We start from the raw sequence: 15,343 nt of genomic DNA, 5'->3' as shown, positions 1-15,343 counted from the left end.
TACTCTTCAATAGAACCATTTCTTACAATCATACACCTTCTCATTTAATTTTGAGAGAATTAAAAAAATTTTGGACACATATATGTCCCTTATTTTACCTAAAAGGGTTAAAGAAGCTGCAGCTTCTTTAACCCTTGGTGCAGTGGTACGAAAAATGCTTAGAAGTGAGCGGCGATTAGGTAGAGAGGTGAAGTAGGTTTGTAGCTAACTAAAAGTGCTAATAAAATGTGCTTCTTGTGAGCATATTTTTCCCGTGACCAAACGGCCCCTATACTTCATGAATATGCCTCGTACTTCCGACGAGTTGTGCCAATAGGGTGGTTTCTTATTTTTTTTATTGCCTAAATCGAAATATTATTACTCCTAGAGTACGTATTTCACACTTTTAGATTTTAAAGTGACGATATCTATTTTTCGCGATTAAATGAAAAATGAAAAATTTCAAGCGCGTGAAAACGCGACGGCTAAGTATGAATGCTGGGAAAAACCTGAGATTCGTAATTCTGGTTCCGGCTGCTGCCGTGTGAGGCCACTTTGTTGCGAGGCTATGAGCGCCGCTACGATGCAGGTTGCTAGCAGGTAGCAGAGTACCCTGCTAGCAGGTAGCGCTTGGCTTAAATAAGGATTATTAATACCCTACGAAACGAAGGAAACTCTCCGACCACAGGCAATTTTAATAGGTGATTATTAATAAATGTTTCCCTGAGCTCTGTGCCTCATTTATGCATTGGTAATCTCAGACGATGTAAAACTACTGGCTACTCGTACGGCATCTGGGCCCCTGTGACGTCACGTGGAGTGGCATCGCATGGGCACCAATCTGGCCTTTTTCAAATGCGGTTAAAATTGACCATTATTATTCTTCTAAACTGGGCTTCCTAAAACAAAATAATTTGTATATTATGAATACACTAATGGAGGGTAACGAATCACAATCAATGCATTTCATTTTCTTTGATGAGAGAAATTACCCTATTAACATATACCATTCTATGTCAATATGCTTCTAGATTGTGAATATTAAGATAAAATCTGCCTACGTATCCCGACTCCGAATTTTAAGCCGTTTTTTCGGTCGTGTTGTCGATTCCAGTTTATAAGAAGAGTGCGTAGATGTGGCAAGTGTGTGGATGCGATATGGCGGCATTAATTTTTTTATCTCGATAATCGATATCGTGAAGGTTAGCAAAATTCAACATTAAGTTATTTAAACAAGCCATGCTACAAATGGCACTTTTAATCTAATAGGGTAGTTTCTTTCATCAAAGAAAACGAAAGGCATTGATGGCGATTCGTTACCAATATTCGTTACCGATTCGCCCCAAGGTCACCTCACACGGCAGGAGCGGGGACCAGAATGACGTCACACGGGCTTTTCCCAGTATTCATACGTAGCCGTCGCGCTTGAAAATTTTCACTTTTCATTTTACCGCAAAAAGTAGATATCGTCATTTAAAAATCTAAAAGGCGAAATGCGTAATCCAGAAGTAATAATCTTTCGATTTAGGCAATTAAAAAAATAGGAAACAACCCTATTCGCGAACGACTACGACGCGTCGTCGCGACGTTCAAGATGCGGTAAAATTGCCTACCTATGGGAAGAGGCGGGAAGCTGGTTCGAGGAGGGACTTCAAGATTTCGTCTCACGAATGCGGTTCGTCGAGCGCAAGGGCGGCCACATAGAAAAAAATGAATGCTCAAGTTTTCTAACCATGTACTATGCCATGTACTATGCATTGGCAAAAAATCTCAACAACTTTGAAAAAAAATTGACACCTTACTTTTCATATGCCCCGCGTAACTCGCTGGTCGAATGTCGCACAGTATGTTGGCTCTCTCACTCTAAAAATAAAAATACATTTTCCTCTCGTCCACCTACTGCTAAAAAGGCCAACACACCATGACTTTAAGGCAGAAATTCACATTAATCGCATTAAATCTCTGGTCAATAGAATTAACTCAAGGGAAGAAAGAACAAAATGAATGCAGAATGACTGACTGACACGCAGCAAAATAAACGTTCATAGTCTTACAAAATTAATACTTGCCGAACATAATTCGCCATCATTGCCTCTACTTTTACCGAAGTTTCGCCAAATATTTTCCCATTTTTACTTATGCATATCTCTCCTAAAACGTCAGTTTCCATTCTATACTCATGCAATTAGACTCTTTCTATTAATCTTCTTGTTGTATTTTTCGTCTTACTAGTTGCTAAAGTTGCCGATCATCATGTAGTCTTCGGATAGACCCTTCTCGACACAATCTTCTAGTTGCTATATCATCTGCTTACCATCTCCTCAGCCGCCCAGACACTCGGGGACTTAGGGAAACATTCTCTGCAGTATCTATACTGAGAATTTTTTCAGAGCCCTTACAGATGGACAAGTGTAACGAGACTCCAGGGTGGGCTCGCGGGGTTAAACTACTGGAGCAAGGTCTGTAAGCGCAAGCTTTTCACCCCTGCACCGCAGAAGGGGGAGAACAAGGAAGGAGAAAGGAAGGAAGTCGGCGCACACTGTCCCACTGCCGCGCGCAGTGGTCCCTAATCGAAGAAAGCTGGCCAAAAGTCATTTTTTCAACTTTTTACGAGGAAGTTTTGAATTATGTATTCGGATTCTACGGATATAGCCTACAATATTTCGTACCTCATAGGTCTGTGTGATTATCATGTTGACCTGTGCAACCCGTCAAACATTGGCATGTTCAGCCTAAAATGCCCGACGCGTAGAAATAGTCGATTTTAAGGAAATTCAACTTAATAAATGACTAATTTAATTTCATGGGATTCATCTGTCAATTTTAATACGGTAAGTTTGAACATTTTTGCACAATATTATGGTAAGCTTTCCTCGTTTCAGAATTTTTTATAACAATATTCAATTATTTATAATGTTAGCTATTTTTAGTAAAATGAGTCGATATAGTTTTGTGCTCCGCCGTGCTTCTCAAAGATTCCTATGCAGAATCCTTGGGAAGAGTATATACAACAAGATGGAGAAAAAAATCTTGCCTATATTGCTTATCCGACATCTAGAGGGTTTTAAGTTGAGCGGTGCACCACTCCGCTGAGGGCGGCTGGCCGGCGGAAGACCGAATGGCATTATTGCTAAAATATTTCTGTATCGGTGGTCGAACTTGCATGGTGCATACTTATCATAATTCTACATCCTGTGAGATTATACAAATCAAGTGTTTCACGCCTACCGTATGCACACTTTTCGTTTGTGCACTCACCTTCAAATATTCATGAAACCAATGAAGGCCGGTTGTCATGCTCTTAATGAGAAAAATTATGAGTGATCAAAAGCGACTACATAAGTCACTATGCGAGAAACTTACAGTAACCACTAGATGCTTTTCTCTGCAAAACTTTCCTCATATTTTTTTTGAGAAAAGATCCCTTACATGCTGTACAGCGTTGTCAGCACGTTATTCCGCAATAAGGTCTTGGCACTAAGAGAAATAAATGCTCCCTATAATCCCCTTGCCGCCCCATTGCCGCCAAAAATTGTTCACAGGATCATTTCAGCAGCCCGTAGACGTAGATAGGATGGAATGCGGAGGGAAATATTCGTCTAAACCCATCAAGGGTGCGTGCATCTTGCAAGTGTATTTTTAATAATAACGGAATGAAGATGACGGCCTCCCTTACCATGACCATTGCATGGATGTGGTGAATATTTCCCACTCAGTTTTACTTAATGATTTTCTCAGTGAACAAGTGCTGTGCTCCGAACTGTGTTAACACTGCAAACTCGAGAAACTTCTCCTGTCCAGGTAATTAAAGCTCTTGGTTTGCCTATGTTTGGCATTCAAATTTCAGGATACGCCAGAAACTCAGAGTCAAGTCTATATAAGCCTATATATCTTTTATTCAATGTCAACTCATAGGTAATTTCTGGTTTTTGATTGGTCAAAAATAGACAACTTTTAGAAACCACATTCATCGTTTCATCAATAAATACGCCTGCTAAATTTGAATTATGGATGCCGCAACGTTTTCGTACCTTGCGGCGTACAATAAAAATTCAGAAAGAAAAGAGTATTCATAAGCGAAGAAGAAGGAATATGTCGTGGAATATTTGGAAACAAGATTTTGACGGAATGAAATCAAGCATGCCAAAAATATTCTGACGCGCTTTATGCAAAGAATTTTTTCCCAAAATACCTGAGAAAGTGGAATCAAAGCTGGAGGACAGATTAGCATGTAGGCTGCATTTTCCGGGTTTCACCGCATCGTGGTTGTGTTGGAGACAACAGTTTCTCCTGCATTCCAGCAGGCGTCTTCAGGTTGAAGACGCCTTCAACCGTCTCCTTCTGGAATGCAGGAGAAACTGTTGTCTCCAACACAACCACGATGCGGTGAAACCCGGAAAATGCAGCCTACATTACCAGCGCACCGCGGAAGCCTTCGCACCGACAGATGAGCATTTCAAAGAGACGTTCAAAAGCTGGTTTCAAAAAGAAGTTCAAATTCCCTCCAGAAGTATATCAATTATCAATATTTCCCTCTCGCATCTACTGAGTGCAAATGATTACTGTGCATGCATGCACAGTCGGCGATCATATGGTGTATGTAAAAATGATCATTCATTAATCTCAATCATCATGCATTTTCATTCCAGTCAAGATGAAATAACGTGTAAGTTTAAAATTATAATAAATTAGTAAGAAATATTGGACCTGTTTCCACAATTTTCAAAAATCTACAAACAGATGCTTTAGATGCATGAAATGCAATTATTAATGTGATTTGCAATTTTCATTACTGGTATCGATGAAAGACTTATGCTTCGACTTTCAGTGATATTTAAATCCCTTTCCTGCAGCTAGAAGATGAATAATGAAGCCTTCAGCCAATATAGCATGGAAAAAGCTAAACTGTACATCGAGCTTCATGGTCGTATTATATGCTGCCCATGGTACATAAATTGCTGTTACATGGAACAGCAATTGCCAAATGAAAAGTTTTAACGAAGGAAGCATTGGAGGCAAGGAACATAGACACGAGGAAATTCCGAGAGCACCGTGCGAGAAATCCTCAAGAGTGTTAAATCATAAAGATATCTTTCGAAGACTCCTTTTAATATCTGAACTATACATTTTAATTACACCAGAATTTCCAAAAAAAAAAACAAGGTTAGCCTATCAAGTGAGGTGAAAATCTGCTAATTTTAAGTGATTCGCTGAGCGAAAAAGAGTCAGATGGGGTGACATCGGACGACGATTCTTTTAAAATTCATTTTTGGGATATGTTTAAGTGATTTCATTGAAATTTAAACTTAATTATCCTCAATTTCCTTAATATCAGTCAATTTATTTAATGTAATGTTACTTTTCAAATACATGGAAGCCAAAAATGTATAAGTGTGAATAGTTTTTCCGATTTCGGTGTCTCACCAACTACGCTTATGGTCGCGGGTTCGAATCTCAACAATTTCATGTCGTAAGTTCTATCATGGCTTTTAACTACAATTTATACGTCTTTTACTTTAAAATTAAACTGTTTTAAGTTCTCCATTAACAGCACGTTATCGCCAATCGAAATGACATCTATATCGACATTTTCTAAAAATTGTTTAAATAATAACAACTCAAAAAATGCTAAAATGAAGAGATAGCATAAGAATAAGGCCAAAATCAGATTCAGGCGATCATAATCAGTGGGGAATTTTCATTTTTGTTTCTAATTTAGATAAAATTCCGACGTTATTAATTTTGGCCAGCTTTGGCCGATTTGGGACCACTGTCCGCCGCCGCGAAGAGAGCCCGACGACGCTTCCTGGGATAGGATAGGGTTGGAAGGGCTGGGGAAGAGGAATCCCACACCGTCACAGAGGCGGGTGGGTCCTACTACTAATGAAACCATAATTTAATGTTTCTACAGAAAGGAAAAAAATTTCCTATGAGGATGGAAATTTCTACATTTTTCCGTAAATTCACATGATTAACTCAGAAATTCGCTCAATATGCAGCTGGGCTGAATTGAACTGCCTTCAGTTAAACCCAAACAAAACCCAAGCTATAATTTTTGGTAATAAAAGACTTCTAAACACAATTGCTTATGACAGCCTCCCAAATTTAACCTTTTCCCTACTGTACACGTATATATACGTGTGGACGTTTCCTGACCCGGGAGACGACGGGCGTCATAGGCGGATCCAGGGGGGGGGGCACGGGGGCACGTGCCCCCCCCCAGACCCTTAAAAATATGCTAGATTTTTAATACGGTTCCATTATCATTTCGTTCGTTTTGTATGACGAGGTATCCTTGTGCCCCCCCCTGAACAAAATCCTGGATACGGCCTTGCTTGTGCCCCTCCCAGAAAGAAATCCTGGATCCGCCCCTGACGGGCGTATATATACGTGTGAGATTTTCCCAGCCAGGAGAACGAAAGCCGTATATATACGTTTTCTAGCTCCCCCCTTTTAGGATGGTCGTGGGTTTACAACGCCTTTGTCTCGGGACCCAACGCTTTGGGGTTTAGGATTAACCCTCGGAATCCGGGAGTAGGTACCCGGACCCTTCGTCTTTTAGAACCCCTCTCAGCGGTACGGGACAGCGGTCATTCAATTGTTTATACAGTCAATTTTCGAAATAAATATTTGTTCATTTCTCAAGAAATATACACTAAGAATTGAATTATTTGTCTTTTGAGGAGCGTTTGCAATTTTTAAACGAAATTCTACGACAAATATTAACTTATATCTCGAGTTATGTATAAACATCAACATGGAAATTGTTGCTGCGTTAAATGCGTTAATAATGGCCTTAGAACTTCGTTTAAAATTTTACAATGCTCTGATAAAAATGACGAATTTAATTCAAAGGCTGTAATTTACGTGCACGCAACAATTATCCATTTGCTAAATACATATAAGCAATACATAAGTTGACCGCGAACCAATGCCGCAGGTATGGTCGTAAACCCGGAAAGGAGGGAGCACAACTACTCTCAGAGTCCGAGATAATGCAAAGTCCCTGCGTATAGGGGTCGAAAAAGGTTCAGCAATACCCTTCTTAACGATTGCCCTCCAAAAATGCTCCGTACCACGAGAAAGAAGAGTCTCTTGGGGCTCAGTACAGCAGTCATGCTAAGACGAAAACTCCGCCGTCTCGAAAGGGTTAAATGTCACTTCCACCACTTGGACTCACGCTCACCTGCAATCTATCATGGGATCAGCATGTGCTTGAAGTATGTAATAAAGGGAATAAGGCTCTTTATTTATTGAATCTACAAAAGAAAAATCTCCCTATTACCACGAGAATTATGCTTGTCACATGTGTTATCTTCCCCATTATTGATTATTGTATACTAGTCTATAATGGCTTACCTGGTGTATTTGAAATGTGTCTGCAACGGTTAATTAACGCCTGTGTTAGATTTATATTTGATTTACGTAGAGATGAACATTTGTCCAAATTCTACACTGATCTGAATTGGTTACCTCTTCGCAGCCGAAGGGATTAAATCCTGGGATCTTTTTCTGTTCTTCTTGTTCCAAAAACAGACTCCTGTATACCTGTACGAATTATTCATCCCCCGCAAAAAAGTTATGGAATTTCCGCCCGCCGTGTTTCTGACCTTCAAATTCCCAAAGCCCGCACCAATATATCTTTTCATCCAACTGCGTCTAGATTCTGGAACTCTCTTCCGCCAAATATAAAGTCGTCACAATCACTTCAGTCGTTTAAAAGAAGGCTGTACTCCTATTTGAAGTCTGGGGCTTAATTCAGTCTCCTAATTTCATTAGAGTTATTATCTTAAAGTTGTAATGTTAACAAAACTTTCTACATAAATATGTATATGTATGTGTGTGTTCATTACTGTCTAAGGGTGCGATTCATAGACGACACTGAAATTGCTCACTTAACAAAGTCTCTCTTTACGGTAAAGTGAGACTTTAACTAAAGTTCGATGCAGAGTCGTTTCAAGGATCTCACTTTATAAAGTGGCACTTTAGCTCCTAAAGTCTCGATCATGCATTGAAATTTTGAGTGTTGGCAATGAACGCTGCGAAAAAGTGAAGAAAAAGATGACACACCTGCATCATTGAAAGCTTTTCCCCACTACCTTTTTTGCACGTTAATGACTGAGTTAGCTGAATAAAAGCTCACTTTAAATTAGCTTCGTGCATTGCCCTTCGATGTTTCCAGCGATGTAAATATTAAAATGATGATATTTTCACGACATTTTCTATGATTAACTGCAAACGGTTGTTAGGACTACATGCTAGGCGAAGTTTGATGGTGTACTTTCATTGAAGGTGGGTGAAATAGTGAAATTCTCTCGCGTTCACTTGAAACTGTACCAATTATTTGAAGATATACCGATCAGTGGCTGACTCAGTTGGACGCATATTTTGAATGAGGTATGGGTGTTTGCTGAATTCTTTTCTGCTTACCAATATTTTAATTCTTAGAATGTTGAGCTAAGGCGTTATATACTATACTAGAGAAATGGACATTCAAGAATACCCACATCATCAAAACCAATGAATGAATGGCCACACAATGAAACATTTTGAATGTGAGAATGGATTTATATCAATAAATATCTCTTTGTCTACTTCAAATGATGCCTCGACATATGTGAATACCTAACCCGAGTATCCATTCACGAATTTTGTAGTAAAAAATGTCTGTGATGCGAGAAAACATTGCTTTGTTGCAGATAATATGATTATGAAGGAAAGTATGTTTTAATTTTTTTGCTGCCTTTCATGACGAGATCTTATATCATCATTATAAACATTCAAATGCATAGTCGAAAAAGGAAACAGAAACTCGACTCAATATAGTTTCAAAATCACAGAAACATGTTAAACGTGATATGGAGGCATACGGCAAGAGTACATTAAGCCGATGTCCCACGGTCAAATTTGCGTCAAAATATTTTGATCAAAATTTTTGTCCAAAAATTTTGATGCAAATATTTTGATACAACTGGACTGGGGGTGTCCCACGATGCATCTCATTTTGATCAAAAACAAACGAAAGACGATATTTATGTAAACAACTAGGGGCGTAGTCCAGTACACGCTCCCAATGCTCCCAAGTGCTCCCGCTACAGACGCTACAGATTCGTGGTCCACTTTCGCTCCTATCGCTCCCAGTGCTACCCTACTGGATCACGGCTGGAGCGATTGTAGCATTTGTTAGTCGTTTGTTTTACTAGTATCGTCGGTATCGTCTGCTCGGATATTAGATCGTCTGAATTAGGGATTGTTATAGCCCCTTGTACTTTATTTAGCTTGTTAGAGAGGTCAGTAATATAAATGACAAAAGAATATGACCATGGGGTACACCACAAGAAACCTACTTAATATTAGATCTTCATTGGATACCATGATCGGGCACCACAGACCGATGCTTGTCCTGAAGATTTTACCCACTGGTTTGCAAATCCTCTAACAACAAGGTGATAAACGTAAACTATAAAGAGCAGATCATATGATACATATGAAAGAAGATAAGACTGATTAAATACCTTATTAGAGAAATTTCAATGAAACCAAAAATAAGCCTAATTAACTTAACTCACCTAAAAGCCTGCGTTTAAACGATACACGTACAAGTTAATGCCTATTTGCGTGAATTATTTTTGTCTACCGAAACGGAACATGTACGAATGTTTGAACCTAGCTAAAATAGGTTAAATTAGCCGATCATGCATTTGCACAAGTTGAGTGGTTACACGTGTAACCATGCACTTAACGTGCAACAACGCAACCGTACGGTACATTTCGTGTTCTTTCTCGCGTTCATACATTTAGACTTGTGCGGATTTATGTAGGTGTAAAAAGGCCTTAAGTGGAGTGTCCTTTATACTATTTATCAATTGCACTCATGACATTGTATGACAGTCTCAAAAGCAGTCCTACACTTGAACCAATCTCGTCAACAACGAGCCTTAAGCATAAATGCAATGCGTGTCAACCTGACCTTAAGAAAATTACATAAGTAAAATACAACCGAACATCAATAATTGATTAAGCTTCAGTTGAAGATTAGAGGAAGATATCATCATTTAACAGAGAATACAATCTTCATGGGGAAAGCTTGAAGAAAACCTAGGTTGGCCGCCAAAAAGCAACAAACGGAATGCTTTAACTAGAAGTTCACGTACCCTAACCTAAGAAGTCATATTCTATCTCAATTTCACGCAATATCAAGTTCAAATAACTAATAATTGATCTAAATAACAAATAAATCAATATAACTTACAAAATTAACATAATTCTTATGTAACGGACGGAATGCTTCGACCGGAAAGTTCACTCACTACATGTCTTATTAATTTCGAATAGCCATTTTCTATCTACCCTTCTCGCTAGCTCAAGCTTAAACCACTAATAATTAAATAATATTATATATAATTAATTATCACAACAACAAAGTTTATAAGATATCTTGGTCTTGCCGCTCAATTTCTTCCCCGATCTGGCCCGTGGCGACTCTGAATTGTGAAACCATTGAGTTACAGCCATTTGCCTCACCGTAATATCCCCCGAATAGTTCTTTAACCATTTAATTTTAGCATTTACTATCCAGGCTCTCTTAGCGACTTCTTCCATCAACTCCAAATGGTCATATTATCGCCGGCCAGGTCCACAATTGTTATGAACACCATTTTCTTTTGCCTTCCTTCCCGTTCAAATTCGCGCTGAAAACCGGTTCGCTCCAGCCGCCCTACCTATTTCTTGGGAGCGTTTGTAGCGAGAGAGAAGCGAATATAGTGACGTCATGCGTGACGTACGAGAGCGCCACGGTAGCTTTTGTAGCTTCTACTGGACCACGCAAAGACTCGCTCCCAGTGCTTCGGAGCACTGGGAGCTTGTACTGGACTACGCCCTAGGAAACTTGTGGAGGTGGAGGAATCTTTCTTTTTAAGCAGGCGAAATTGTTTGAACAGGCCTCTTGAACATTAAAGATGCGAAAAAAAGAAAACAGAAGGAATGCTGAACTTGGCCTTGGCTGGAAAAGGGGTATGAAAGCGTTGGAATAAGCATGCTAAACATGTTGGAGAAGGAGTTGGTCGCCGATGCTCCCGTTTATTATCGATAATAATTGACGACAAGTCTGGATATTTTCATGTCCCTTATCAGCAAGGTTGAGGGCAGAATAAAACGCCAGGATACAAACGTGAGGCAGTTTATTCCCGCGAGGAAAATGTTATTAATAAATGATGGACATTGTGGTTGAGGAGATGTTATGAATAGTGCTGTAAGCGTGCAATTAAATCACATTTTTCTCTCCTAATCTAGCAGTTTCTAAAATAAGGTCCTTATCCTATAATCATAGTAATAGAATCGGGCAGCTGTAGTGTTTCACAGGTACAATCGTCAGTTCATATCAGTCATTTCTCCAGCTGCTCGTTCCTCGATACCTTAAGTAAATCTTTTATTATTTCCAAAACATCCCTCCTGGTATTGCGATTCTAAAGATCGCTTCCTTTCTATTTAAGATCAACTGATTATTACGGATTTCCTAGTTGAGAGCTTCCATCGCCTATCTCTAAGACAAATTTTTGCTCATATTTACCTTTAGGGCCACACCAGGCGATGAAATAGACGATCACGAACGTATATATATATTTGAAATAATGTTTTGTGAATTCACTTCGTGGTATGGTGATATTATAAATTTAAAACTAAACCTTTTAGTATTCCATACAATACTAATGAAAAAACTCAACCGGTTTCGATCTTTTCAGGTCCTTATCTAGAGGTTTACGATTAAGATAATGACCTGAAAAGGTGGAAACCGGTTGGGTTTTTAATGCATACTGTGTGGAATACAACAAAGTTTATTTTTGTGTCCATAATATACATAATTATTAATTAAAATACTCATGCAGACGATAAATAAGTTAAACGTATTTGGCCTGTGTGTCAGCGCTTGGCGATGCTTTTTTGTCAAAGGCCCTGTGATTGGTTGGTTTCATCCAATTGGATGAAAATTTAGAACCTGTCCTATCCATTTGTACAAATCGGTGATTTGCACAAACGATAGGACCAAAAGCCAGTTGGACAAAATTTTGACCGTGGGACAGGGTGCGCGTCAGTTGCATCAAATTTTGACCAAAATATTTTGACGCAAATTTGACCGTGGGACATCGGCTTTAAGCTAAATTTGAATAAAAACGCTTAAAATGCAATGCAAGGTATAGAAGCTAGCATTTGGCTGACCAAACGACATGAAAATCATGTCTTCGCGTACGAAGGCTATTGACGCCAATGTAAACAGAATTTTGCTATCATATTCAAGTATCTTAGGAAAATCATGGAACATAAACGCATAAATAACAGAAGTACTTAACAATTAGCTTGTGTACAAATGCAACATAAATTATGCCAACCGGTTCAACCAATTACTGTGTTGTAATTATCACACGACCGATAGAGTTAAACTTCAAAATATAAGAATTGGGTCTTCTCCATCAATACCGACTCGATATATATTCAGGGAAAAGTTGGACTACATGTTAGTCGAAGTTTGATGGTGTACGTTCATTGAAGGTGGGTGAAATAGTGAAATTCTCTCGCGTTAACTTGAAACTACCAATTAATTTGAAGATTTACCGATCAGTGGTTGTCTCAGTTGGACGCATATTTTGAATGAGGTATGGGTGTTTGTTGAATTCTTTTGTGCTTACCAATATTTTAATTCTTGGAATGTTGACCTAAGGGGTTATATATTCTAGAGAAATGGACGAGAATGTACAGTCAAGAATATCTATATCATCAAAACCAATGAATGAATGGCCACGCAATGAAACATGTTGAATGTGAGAATGGACTTATATCAATAAATATCTCTTTGTCTACTTTAAAAGATGCCTCGACATATGTGAATACCTAACCCGAGTATCCATTCACGAATTTTGCAGTAAAAAATGTCAGTGAAGTCTGTGATGCTGTGTAAATAACATTTCATAACAATCCTACATCCTCGAGAAATCATTGCTTTGCTGCTGATAATATGGCTATGAAGGAAAGTACGTTTTACTTTTTATTGCTGCCTTTCATGACGAGATCTTATATCATCATTGTAAACATGCGAATGCATAGTCGAAAAACGAAACAGAAACTCGACTCTAGTTTCACAATCACAGAAACATGTTAAGCGTGATATGGAGGCATACGGAAAGAGTACATTAAGCAAATATTGAATGAAAACGCTTAAAATGCCATGCAAGGTGTAGAAACTAGTATTTGGCTGGCCAAACGATATGAAAATCAAGTCTTTGTTTACGAAGGCTATTGACGCCAATGTAAACAGAATTTTGCTACATATTCAAGTATCTTTAAGGAAAATTCTAGAATATGAACGTATAAATAACCTAAGAACTTAACAATTAACTTGTATATAAAATCAACATAAATTATGCCAACCTGTTCAACCACTTACTGTGTTGTAATTATCACACGACCGATAGAGTTAAACTTCAAAATATAAGAATTGGGTCATCTCCATCAATACCGACTCGATATATATTCAGGGAAAAGACATATATTACTTGTCTGGTTATTTCTTGAAACGCGCCAGTTTGCTGCTATGTTCTCACCAAAAAATGAGTTCATATTCATTTCCGTAACCCAAATATCTTCATATTTCAACTTCAATAACAGCCGGTGCAGCCATATTTATTCATCCGTAAAGGACACTTTAGCCCTAAAGTGAGCTCCGGTTGGGCACTTTACGGTAAAGTGACGATTCGGCCATTTTTCCTCTAAAGTGGCGTTTATGAAACGGAAAAAGCAGACTTTAGCCCGGCTAAAGTATACTTTAGCCTAAAGTGCCGTCTATGAATCGCACCCTATGAAACGGAAAAAGCAGACTTTAGCCCGGCTAAAGTATACTTTAGCCTAAAGTGCCGTCTATGAATCGCACCCTAAGTAAGAACTTATATTTCTGTGTTATTAGTAAAGAATATTTTATTCCTGTATTTTCCATTTTTTTTTGCTCTCATAGGTTTTACCTAGAGCATTAGAAAAATATACTATTCTATTCTAGATCCCTTACAGATGGACAACTAAAATACGATACTACCGGTTTCGGCTGTTATGCCATTATTGAAGTCTTTGCACACTTTGAAAAAATCCTCCATATGCGAGGCGGCCCAAAAAAGGGAACTGGCCCCTAACTCTATTTTTGCGATGTCGCACCCCTGCAGTTAACAATTATGTTAAGGATACCCTTACCTACCGACCTATGGCTTGAGTTAATGCGTGAGTGAATGATAATGATGACCCTTCGTTGCAAGTTTTTAATTTCACCAGCTAAACAAACAATATTTAAAGACGATTGGAGAATGTCTAAGGGTGCGATTCATAGACGACACTGAAATTGCTCACTTAACAAAGTCTCTCTTTACGGTAAAGTGAGACTTAAGCTAAAGTTCGATGCAGAGTCGTTTCAAGGATCTCACTTTATAAAGTGGCACTTTAGCTCCTAAAGTCTCGATCATGCATTGAAATTTTGAGTGTTGGCAATGAACGCTGCGAAAAAGTGAAGAAAAAGATGACACACGATTTTAAATGCGTACTTGTTTACAATTGTTTCTAGCGACTGGGTTTTCGTGTTGTATTTTGCTAAGATTTTATTAAGCTGCATTTTCTCGTTTTCTCATATTATGTGCGAATGTAAATGAATACTGCATCATTGAAAGCTTTTCCCCACTACCTTTTTATACGTTAATGACTGAGTTAGCTGAATAAAAGCTCACTTTTAATTAGCTTCGTGCTTTGGTTATGCCCTTCATAGTTTCCAGCGATGTAAATATTCAAATGATGATATTTTCACGACATTTTCTATGATTAACTGCAAACGGTTGTTACGACTACATGCTAGGAGAAGTTTGGTGGTGTACTTTCATTGAAGGTGGGTGAAATAGTGAAATTCTCTCGCGTTCACTTGAAACTGTACCAATTATTTGAAGATATACCGATCAGTGGTTGTCTCAGTTGGACGCATATTTTGAATGAGGTATGGGTGTTTGCTGAATTCTTTTCTGCTTACCAATATTTTAATTCTTAGAATGTAGAGCTAAGGCGTTATATACTATACTAGAGAAATGGACATTCAAGAATACCCACATCATCAAAACCAATGAATGAATGGCCACACAATGAAACATTTTGAATGTGAGAATGGATTTATATCAATAAATATCTCTTTGTCTGCTTCAAATGATGCCTCGACATATCTCTTTGTCTGCTTCAAATGATGCCTCGACATATGTGAATACCTAACCCGAGTATCCATTCACGAATTTTGTAGTAAAAAATGTCAATGAAGTCTGTGATGCTGTGTAAATGAAATTTCATAACAATC

Source organism: Ischnura elegans, chromosome 1 (assembly GCF_921293095.1).
Source record: "Ischnura elegans chromosome 1, ioIscEleg1.1, whole genome shotgun sequence".
Taxonomy (NCBI): domain Eukaryota; kingdom Metazoa; phylum Arthropoda; class Insecta; order Odonata; family Coenagrionidae; genus Ischnura; species Ischnura elegans.
The sequence above is the reverse complement of the archived record's forward strand: the minus strand, read 5'-3'. Positions refer to the sequence as shown.